This window comes from Mastomys coucha, unplaced genomic scaffold (assembly GCF_008632895.1).
Source record: "Mastomys coucha isolate ucsf_1 unplaced genomic scaffold, UCSF_Mcou_1 pScaffold20, whole genome shotgun sequence".
Taxonomy (NCBI): Eukaryota; Metazoa; Chordata; class Mammalia; order Rodentia; family Muridae; genus Mastomys; species Mastomys coucha.
Genome location: NW_022196903.1, coordinates 3,333,844 through 3,343,496, shown reverse-complemented (window position 1 = coordinate 3,343,496; position 9,653 = coordinate 3,333,844). Strand labels below are relative to the sequence as shown.

Genomic DNA, 9,653 nt, shown 5'->3' with positions numbered 1-9,653 from the left:
AAGAAGAGGAGGAGGAGGAATGGCTTGAACTTTTGAAATTTCAAAGACCACCCCCAGCGACACATTTTAAAGAAGCCACACCTCCTAATCCATCCCAAAACAGGTCCACCAATTAGGGACCAAGCATTCAAACATTTGAGCCTATGAGGACCATTCTCATTCAAACTATCCCATTCAGCAACTGTTGGTTTTTTTTGTTTTATCTTGTTTTGTTTTGTTTTGTTTTGAGACAATCTCTGCATGTGGTCCTGGCTAGCCTGGAAGATGTTGAGTAGATCAGGATGGCCTTGAATTCGCAGAGACCTGCCTCTGCCTCCCGATTACTGGCCACTGAACGTATGTGCTACCATGCTTTGGAACCAATTGTTAATAATACTCTAATATGAAAAATGTAGATCTAGTGATTGGAAGACTTTCCATTCAATTGCTATGTGTTGTGTTAGAGAAACTAGAGTGGACAATTAAACACTAGCATGGCTTCTGACTTGAGAAAAGGGACAAGTGGACAAAACAAAGGTTTGGTGATCTTCTTCAATAACAAAGTGGTGGCACTATAATATAATGCCTTTGAGGATTTTGGTAGATTATGCTCCAAACTAGAAATTCCATCATCTAGACTACCTACCTTTTGGAGAGGGAGGGTAATTCTGTCCTGTTTTGTCATTGACTCTGAAAACTAATAATATCGATGGCCCAGGAATTGAACATGGTTTGGGCTTCTAACTTTTCATGGGATCTTAAATGCAAGTTTGCCCCTAAATATTAGCATGTGCTTGGCGCTTAATTGGTCCAATCAATATTCTGTTTGGATCAACTCCATGCAATGTTGCACAAAAGTTTTGCATTCCTTGACTCTTTCTTTTCCTCTTATATCCTTTCTTAGCTCATTCATCTTATAAATCTTATGCATGTAGATTTACTTGGATTTAATTGCAATTATTGTCTTTATTTTTTTCCTGCTATTGCAAATTTGATAAAGGAACAAAGGATAAGCATCCTTTGGTATATTTTTCGTGTTCCTATAGTCTCCTCTGTTGTCTGAAAAAAACCCACAAACTTCTCTTAAAAGCCAATGAATCCTTTATCAGGCTTTGCTTAAGCCTTGTGTTTACCAAGATCCCCACTTGTACTGTGGCTTAACCTTATAATCTTTGACTTATAATTTACAGAACCAGAGGGAAACCTACTCCCAGAAGACCATCTCCCTGATTGCTTTCCCACTGCTGTGGAGCCCCTCGAACACTGGTCCCCGGACACCAACTTCAAGAAGACTTCATGGATGGCTGTCCAGCCTTAGGAACCACAGTTTTCCCTCTACATTTTCTTCACTCCAGTGAGGCTCTCATCAGGGTCAGATCAGTGATGAACCAGCTGGACAACAGATTGGAGCACTGACCTCTTAGAGTGCTAACAGTGAACAGTGTGGGATCAGATCCATAGAAAGATAAGGAGAAGAAAATATGCTATGTGCAAGGGAGAGGGATGGTTCTTAATTCCTTAAAGGTTGAAATCAAGGACCAATCAAAATATAGAAGAATGTGGTCTTGTTTTACTGCAGGACTTCTGTTTTGTCCATACTGGAATACGTATTCTGGTGTTCCTGCTGGATCAGGGCTCAGAGGCAAGACTAAGTATTCTAGTGATCCTCCTACTTAGCTTTTGTCCTTCAGTAAGAAACACCAACTCATTAGTCTCTGTATTACTTCTCTGCACTATAGGTCTGCACTCTTGACCTGAGAGATATTGGCAATGACTCTCTTGTATGATAAAGGTCAATGATAAGAGTACTTCAAACCCCCTCAAACTTTTTGTTTATACACCAAGTGGTGACATTGTGTATTGAGCTAATTAGATCAATGGAGTCACAAGTGATACTGAACTCTTTAAAAATATTTGGCTGAAACTTTGATGTTGTAGTTATTTGTCGAAGAGGACACTATAGAATATGAAAAACATCATCAAACATAGAACTAGCAGCAGAAACTGGCAGCATGTAGACATAGTTCCTTTTCCATAAAGCTGACAACCAAAAGTCCCTGTAGAAAACATATATATATATATATATATATATATGTATATATATACATATATACATATATATATATATATATATATATATATGTTCTTGAGCTCAGCTTCTAGTCAGTAGGGGAGTTCCTGATGCCATAGACATGGCCATGCCCATGTTCTCTAAGCCTACATTTTATAAACTCTGTAAAACTGGACTGCTTTTCTTTAGCAAGCCTTAAAATGTCCTGGGATGTCAAAGAAGTGCCTGGGTTTGACAGAGCTTCTAGAGAGGGAAATATTAGATGATTTGGAAGGAGATGGGGTTCAGAAGCAACAGTTACCTCTATTCTATGTAGGAAACTACAACATGAAATATGCTGGGCATGGAAACTTTGATACCTTGGTTTTAGTTCTTTTTTTAAAAAAAATAATACTAAAAAGGTTTGTGACTGTCGGCAAGCCATTTCCCATCCCCTATGTATGTCTCCTAAATGACGTTAAAACCCTTCTAGTTCTGAAAGGCTTTTAATATCAGACCCCAGGCTACAGTGGCCAGTTTCAAAATACCCTCCCTTTGGTTGTTAGGTTACATAAACATTACTCTTTTTGAGGGAGGGTCTGTTTTTATCAACTTTTAAAAACACACACCAGGTTCTTCTCTGGCATTAAGAAGATGCTATCTCTGAGTCCCCTGTCATCCATGCTGCCTGCCGTTCCTCCTGTTCTTTCATTCCTATTGAGCTTGGTGCTAGGCACTACACATCAAGTATGTGTTAGGTTTGAAGATCCATGATAAACCTGACACAGAGGGTCTTCCCATTCTCTTCTGGCATTTTGTTTGGAGGGAGCCTATTGTATCTAGACAGATTGTGCTGTGGCACCCCGGAGGTACCCACCTACCGGCCTCACTCTGCCTAAGTAGTTTTGTTGTACACTAAGATACACATTCAAGTAACTGTTCAGATTACCCCAGAAGAACTTTCTCTGAGCATAAGGAAGAGAGATACTTTACTTCTGAGATGTGTCTAGGATAACCCTCTATCCAGGGAAGAACAGTGAATGCTCCCCGCAGCCCATCCTTGCTCAGGGAGAGAGGATGTTTCTCTGTATTATCTTTCCCTGTGGCTTGCCATGTCTTTAAAAAGGAATGGGCAACCAATAAACAGACAAAAATGTTGTCTGACCTCATTGGAAATCCTTTTAAGAATTAATCATTTTTATTTCTTTCATTATCAACAAATCTATTGAATACTTATCTCCAAGTCCACGGCATATTTTATTATACATAAAACAATGGAATTGCAAATTCAGAGCACTGACATATACTATTGGTTCTGAGTATTTTTATTATAGGGAATGACTTTAGACATTTCAGTTTATGGCTTAAGTGGTAAAATGGATGCCTCTTGACTTTCAATTTTCCTTTTCAGTTCAGGTCAAGGAATAGCTACCTCCAAGTAATGTCTACCCTTTCTCTGACTAAGGGCTCTAACTATCTCTGTTGCTTTTCTTTGTGTAGGCATATGTTAGTATTTATTTTCTACATGACAAATATGTTAAAGAAAGTATAAAATTCATAAGCTAAACTTTTTGGATAGGAGTTTAGAAAACCAAGGGGCCAAGATAAATAAATTTAAAAAAATCAACTTAAATAATTAACATACTCAAGATATATTGAAATAAATGTCTATTGTACCCTTTTGGTTTGTCTTGGATTTTTTTCTTATCTTACTGCTTTTCTTTCTTCCCTTTTTAGCTTTTTTGTTCTGTTTTGATTTTTTTGTTGTTGCTTTTCTTGGTTTTTGTTGTTGTTGATAATGATAATGTTTGTTTTTTTGAGAAAGAACAGAAGCTTGGGTGGATAGGGAGGTGGGGAGGATCTATCTGGGTGGAGTTGGGAGGAAGAAAAATACATGATCAAAATATATTTTACAGTGGGCAGGCAGTAGTAGTACATGTCTTTAATCTCAGCTCTCAGGAAGCAGAGGCAGGTGGATCTCTGTGAGTTAGAGGACAGTCTGGTAGACAAAGTGAGACCAGAACATAGGACTCTGTTACACAAAGAAACACTGTCTCAAATAACTTTTCACACACATACACACACACACACACACACACACACACACACACACACACACACATAATTCTTTAACTGAAAATGTTTACTTTTTGAGACAGTCACAGGTAACCCAAACTGGTCTTGTAACAATGTAAACATGTCTGGCTAATTTTCAAATATTGTAGGGCAGCATTCTTTCCTTTGTGCAGAAGTGGAACCAGCAAACCCACATAGTTCTAACCATGCTGGTGAAAAGGAGAACACCTGACTGAGCATCTTACACTTCCAAGTGTGAAGCCTTGTGCAAAAGCTCCAAGTATCTGACTAGTAGCCCCGTGAAGGCTCAATGTAAGAATGGTCTGGTGTGTTCAAGTTCCAGCCATTGACCTTAAAGCAACTTATATATGTTTTCTCTATCCTTCAAGAGAAAAGAAAAATCGTATTTTTCCAATTAATTAAAATTCTTCTGCTTCAGGTAGGATGAAAGAATTAGGAGTTATATCTCCTTGTATATAATTGTAAGTTTCATCATTCTTGTTTTAATGATTGACAGAAAACTGATAAACTGAGACTTCTTCTTATTAGGGTTGAATGTAATCTCTTGGTGGTTCCATTGCTAATTTGTTTGACTATTTTCCACGATTTCTTACTCTGTAATGGAAAGGTTTATTAAATATGAGGGTTGCAAAGCTTCCTGAATACTAATGAACTTATTTGCCAAAATCTAAATGTTCTTCTTGTCAGTGAATGCCTGTCTCACTTAACAGGAACCAAATTGAATAATGAAGAAAATTAGACTCTATCGTACCCTCAAGAGAAATCGTGTGTGAATTGTAATAGAAAATTGAGGGAGAAAAGGGTCATATTGTAGCAATAACACTAGATAATTTGGATTATTTTATAAAAGGATGAACTTAAGGAAGCTCTGGTCTTTTCAAAGAAACACACATTAGATTAATTCATGTAAAACACTGGTTTCCCCTCAACCCAGGCTGTCTATACCTATTGCCAGTTTACAGTAAAAGGAAGCCAGGTAGGTGGAAAGTGCATGCCAGGTTTCTGTGCTTACAATCCACTAAACTCATTCTCATATAATATATGAGGCTTTATATACCTAGGATGGAGAGGAAAAATCAATAACCTTGAAAACGAACACCATTTTTAAAAGAAGTTCAATAGAGATGGAATTTGGGAAATTGCTGCACTTCTTCCTATAAGCATACCACAATGAGTCTGTCCTCTTTCTGGGGTGTTTAATCCCATCACTGTGCTGCTATGGTGATGAAGTATTATGATCATGATGTCTTTCCTTTACTAGCATCCAGGGGCATCATGGGAACAATATGGCTGCCCCATGGCTAGGGAAGCAGGGTGAGGGAAATTCAGCAAGCATACCAACTACAAAGCATGGTCAGGCTTAAACACAGAGTGTACGTAGAGTAAAATCAAGCAGCTAAGAGACAGCGAATGAAAATGGAAAGGTGACAAGGACCACAGATGAAAAATTGGATCTTTTGCTCCAGATAGGAATCCGAGGGAGGGACAAATTCACTACAAAAGGATGAGAGCAGGAGGCTCTGGAGGCTGAGAAAATAATAGGAAAATAATGAATGTCTCCTGGGTAAAAACAAAATTTCCTGAGACTTCAAACAAACAAGCAAACAAACAAATGATAGGAAAATAAAAAGGACAGTCAAGGCCCTCAAAGCCCGTGGAGTTCTTCAAAATAAAATATGAAAACTGGAAAGCTAAATGTCATTCCAAGATGACAGTGGACAAGAGGAGAATGTGAGGAAAGCAAGATTTGTGTGTAGAGCTTGCTTTTCAACCCAGGAGAGGAAAGGGCTATGGCAGGAGCAACTTTTGAACTTGATGCCGGGCTTCATCCCCAAAGAGGAGAAAACTGTCTCTTTTATCTTAGAGCAGTACTATTTCATACTATTTTATCTGAGGATGGGGACAAATTTCCTTTACTGCTCCTGATGAAAAAATTTAAAAACAACAAAACAAAACAAAATAAAACAAACAAAACCCCTTGATTGTTTATGTGTGTGTGGGGGGGGGCTTTGGAGTTACCAATCTCCATTTTTTCTTCCTAAAATGGTAACTGAGTTTCGACAATTAAGTAAATAAACTGAAGGAGACGAAGAGATTTACCTGTACCATTTCAACTCCTAGCTTGCTTGGATGGAAATTATTAAGTAGAGAAAGAGGCAGAGGAAGAAGACAATGGAACAGGAAAGACTGCTTGTCCAGTGAGATGGTCCAATTTGTGAGAAAATCAAATGAACAATCGAGTTTGAAGGACGTGTGCAAGAAGGAGTATGAAATAATAAGATATTTAGAACGGAAAATTACTTGGGAAAGTGAGAGAGTGAATGATGAATTACATGGGAGATGATTAAGGATTGGGGAGACAGGGGGGAGGGGATAATTGGAACGGGAAGCCGAGTGTGACTAAGAGGCTGTAAAAGGACAAGTTCAGACTCTGCTTGGCGACCCAGCAACCTCCAGGGAAGGTGCATGAACTAGAAATAACGATGGAAAAGACCAAAACAGTTCATGGTTCCCACGAAAAGTCGTGAACAATAGATGGAGCGGTAAGTGTCATTCCTTAGGAATGAAAGCACATCAGGAGGAACGCATTAGCCTGTATTCTCCGTTCGTTTAGTAGACCGTTGTTCATCTCCTTTTGTAAGAGGTTGATTTATAAAATGATTGCTATTAATGGAATGAATAACGGTAAGCGTTATCAGGGAAGTTAAGAAAAGATCACTTCTAGAGTAACTGAAGTGGAGGTGGGGGGTGCGGGGGGTGTGAACAAGCTCCATTCACTGCCTTTAATATAAGATCTCCAAATTCAGCATCCCAGAGAAGATGGAAAGATCAATTATCCAAATAGATTCATAAGTAGGGAGGAAGTTTAAACCGCTGTAAATACTTTATAATATTTTTCCCATCCATAAAAATGATTGCTGTAAGTTACAAAGCTTTTGGATATTGTTTGAAACACTTATGTGAGAGGGTTTATAGCAATGTAAAGTAGTAGACACAATATTAATTGAAAAAATGTTCCCGTTGCAAACTGATGTAAATGTCCATGATTTTTCCTTCTTTCCTCTGCTTGTGCTTAAGATTCCTTGCAAGCAGACCTCCTTTGGAGGGAAGCTGATAAAGTAATTTAGCTGGAAAGGCTTAATGAGATAATGATGCTAAGGCCAGTTAACACCTAATGAGCACATAACCACGAGGGATGATATTGTTGCTTATTAATTATAATGATGATGTGGAGGAGAGAGGCGAGGTGGCACTCGGTTAGCAGAGAGTACTCAAGAGTATGGCTGACTCCCAGAGGCAAAGCCACCGTCAGCTGGCTTCAGAACTAGGTCAACATTTAGCTGTGCTTGGAATTTACGGCTGCTGGATCATACTGGCTACCACAGAGCTAGAAGCCATGCAAAAAAGTAGAGAACACTTTCTTGCTGGTGGACAGAGCCGAAGAGGAGTCCGGTGTGAGTTCCAGGTCACATGCAGAAAAACAGAGACGCCAAGCGAAAGTCTGGGGGAGTCTGCTCGATGACAATTCTGCAATAGTCATTCATGGGCAGACACGCAGTTGCCCGGAATGACCTGGGTATGCTTCTAGGTCGATGACCTTCCCCTTCAACACTGAGTCTGTCTGGTGAGGCAGACATGGAGTGTAGCTATGTGATTGGTTTTATTTTTTTTAAACTTGCCTTAGACAAGGAGCCCAGAAGGTTTTCCTTCCTTTCTCTCTCCCTCGTTCCCTCCCTTTCTTCCTCCTTCCATCAGCCCTCCTTCTCTCCTTCTTTTCCTTCCGTCCTTCTTTCCTTCCCTCCTACTTCATTTTCTGCTATAGTTGTGGATCCTTATTGCTCATCCACCACCAGAAAAGCTTCTTTCTGAAGCAAATTGGGAACATATATAGAGACCCACAGCCATACATTTTGCAAAGAGTGAGGGACCTTAAAACATCCCTCAATGGGATGTTTTTATCAAATGCCTTTTCTTAAGGCTTGGCAAACACTACAGAAGAGGCAGAAAGAGTGAAAGATCCAGAGGAGACAAAGGGCACCCAGGAAACAAGGCTTTCTAAAGCAACATGAGCAACACTCACATCAGAAGCTGAGGTAGTGTGTCCATGGCCTGTCTGGGTCTGTATCAGCTCCTTTGTGTGTATATTATGGCTTCCCACTTAGTGTTTTTATGGGATTCCTGAGCACACAAATGAGTGGATCTCCAACTCTTATGCCTCCTCTTGGGCTCTTTTCCTTCTGTTTGTTTTGTCCAATTCCAATGTGCTAGTTTTTATTTTATTATATTTTATTATCATCCCTTAGAAGCCTGGTTTCTAATGAGAGGCAGAAAGGGGGTGGATTTGGATGGGAAGAGAGGTGGGGAGGAACGGGGAGAAGCAGAGGGAGAGGAAATCATAATTAGGAAATATTATAAGAAAAGAAATCCTTTTTCAATAAAAGGCAAAAAACTAAGAAAAGCAAAAATGCAAAGCAAACAAACAAAAACTCGACAGTGCTCACTTTCTGGAACTTACAAAACAAGTCACTAAGCTTTGTGCCAGCCTTGAAGACTCTCAGCTGGGAAGTGAGGTAGGTAGGTAGGTGCAAGGCAAGGAGTTAGTGAAGACTGCTGATTCCCATATGAGCATCCCTTTGATGCCAGTATCCCTGCTTCCTCCGAGCTCTCAATTGAGCAGTTATAATAACATGATTACATAAAAAGCACCATGCTTAAAATCCATCTCTCATGGTCCTCTTCACATTCCTGTGCCTTCCAGTATATGAGGGAGAGACATTGAGCTTCTCTCGGGCAACTGAAGCAAAGAGAATCAGACAGTACAGTTTCTCTCACTTACCCAGTGGTCACAGACCACCATCCCTCCACACCCCAAGATTCTTAATAGCTGCATGTGGAGGTGCACATCTGAAGTTCTAGCATGCAGGAGGCTTAGGATAGGATTTTTTTTTCTTTTTTCTTTTGGCTTTTCAAGACAGGGTTTCTCTGTGTAGCTCTGGCTGTCCTGGAACTCACTCTGTAGACCAGGCTGACCTTGAACTCAGAAATCTACCTGCCTCTGCCTCCCAAGTGCTGGGATTAAAGGCGTGTGCCACCACTGCCCTGCCCAGGTTAGGAGTGTCTTATGGTGGAGTTCTGATGGAGTTATATAGAGAGATTATATCTTAAAACAAAACAGCAACAGCTCTTGCCCCCTGAAAAAGATTTCAGACATTAAAGATGCCTGTTTTGTCAATTTAGTTAATAATTCATTTTATATGAAAGAAACTATAACTTCTGATTTTTTTCCTGGCAAATAAATAATTTCAATAATTCTAATTTGATTGCAATTTGTATAATATGCCCCTCTAAAAAATGTCAATGCAATAATCACTGTCATACAAAGGAACATGATTTCTTAGCAGGCTTGTTAACAAAAAAGGGCCACCTAAGCCAGGGGTTCTTAATTTTTTCTATTCATGGCCCCTTTCCCTTGAGAAATTTTGTATGACTCCATGTATGTAAAGTAGTTATATAACTCAAGCATTGT

General features: G+C 39.5%; 1 long non-coding RNA gene across 1 annotated transcript in view; it reads left to right on the top strand.

Annotated features, from left to right (window-relative positions):
• The window catches only part of LOC116098559, a 37,582-nt gene extending 35,685 nt beyond the window's left edge, over positions 1-1,897 (top strand). The window contains exon 2 of the long non-coding RNA XR_004121866.1: positions 1,170-1,897. This is a non-coding gene — a long non-coding RNA (uncharacterized LOC116098559). The remainder of the gene's footprint in view (positions 1-1,169) is intronic.
• Positions 1,898-9,653: the final 7,756 nt, after the last annotated feature.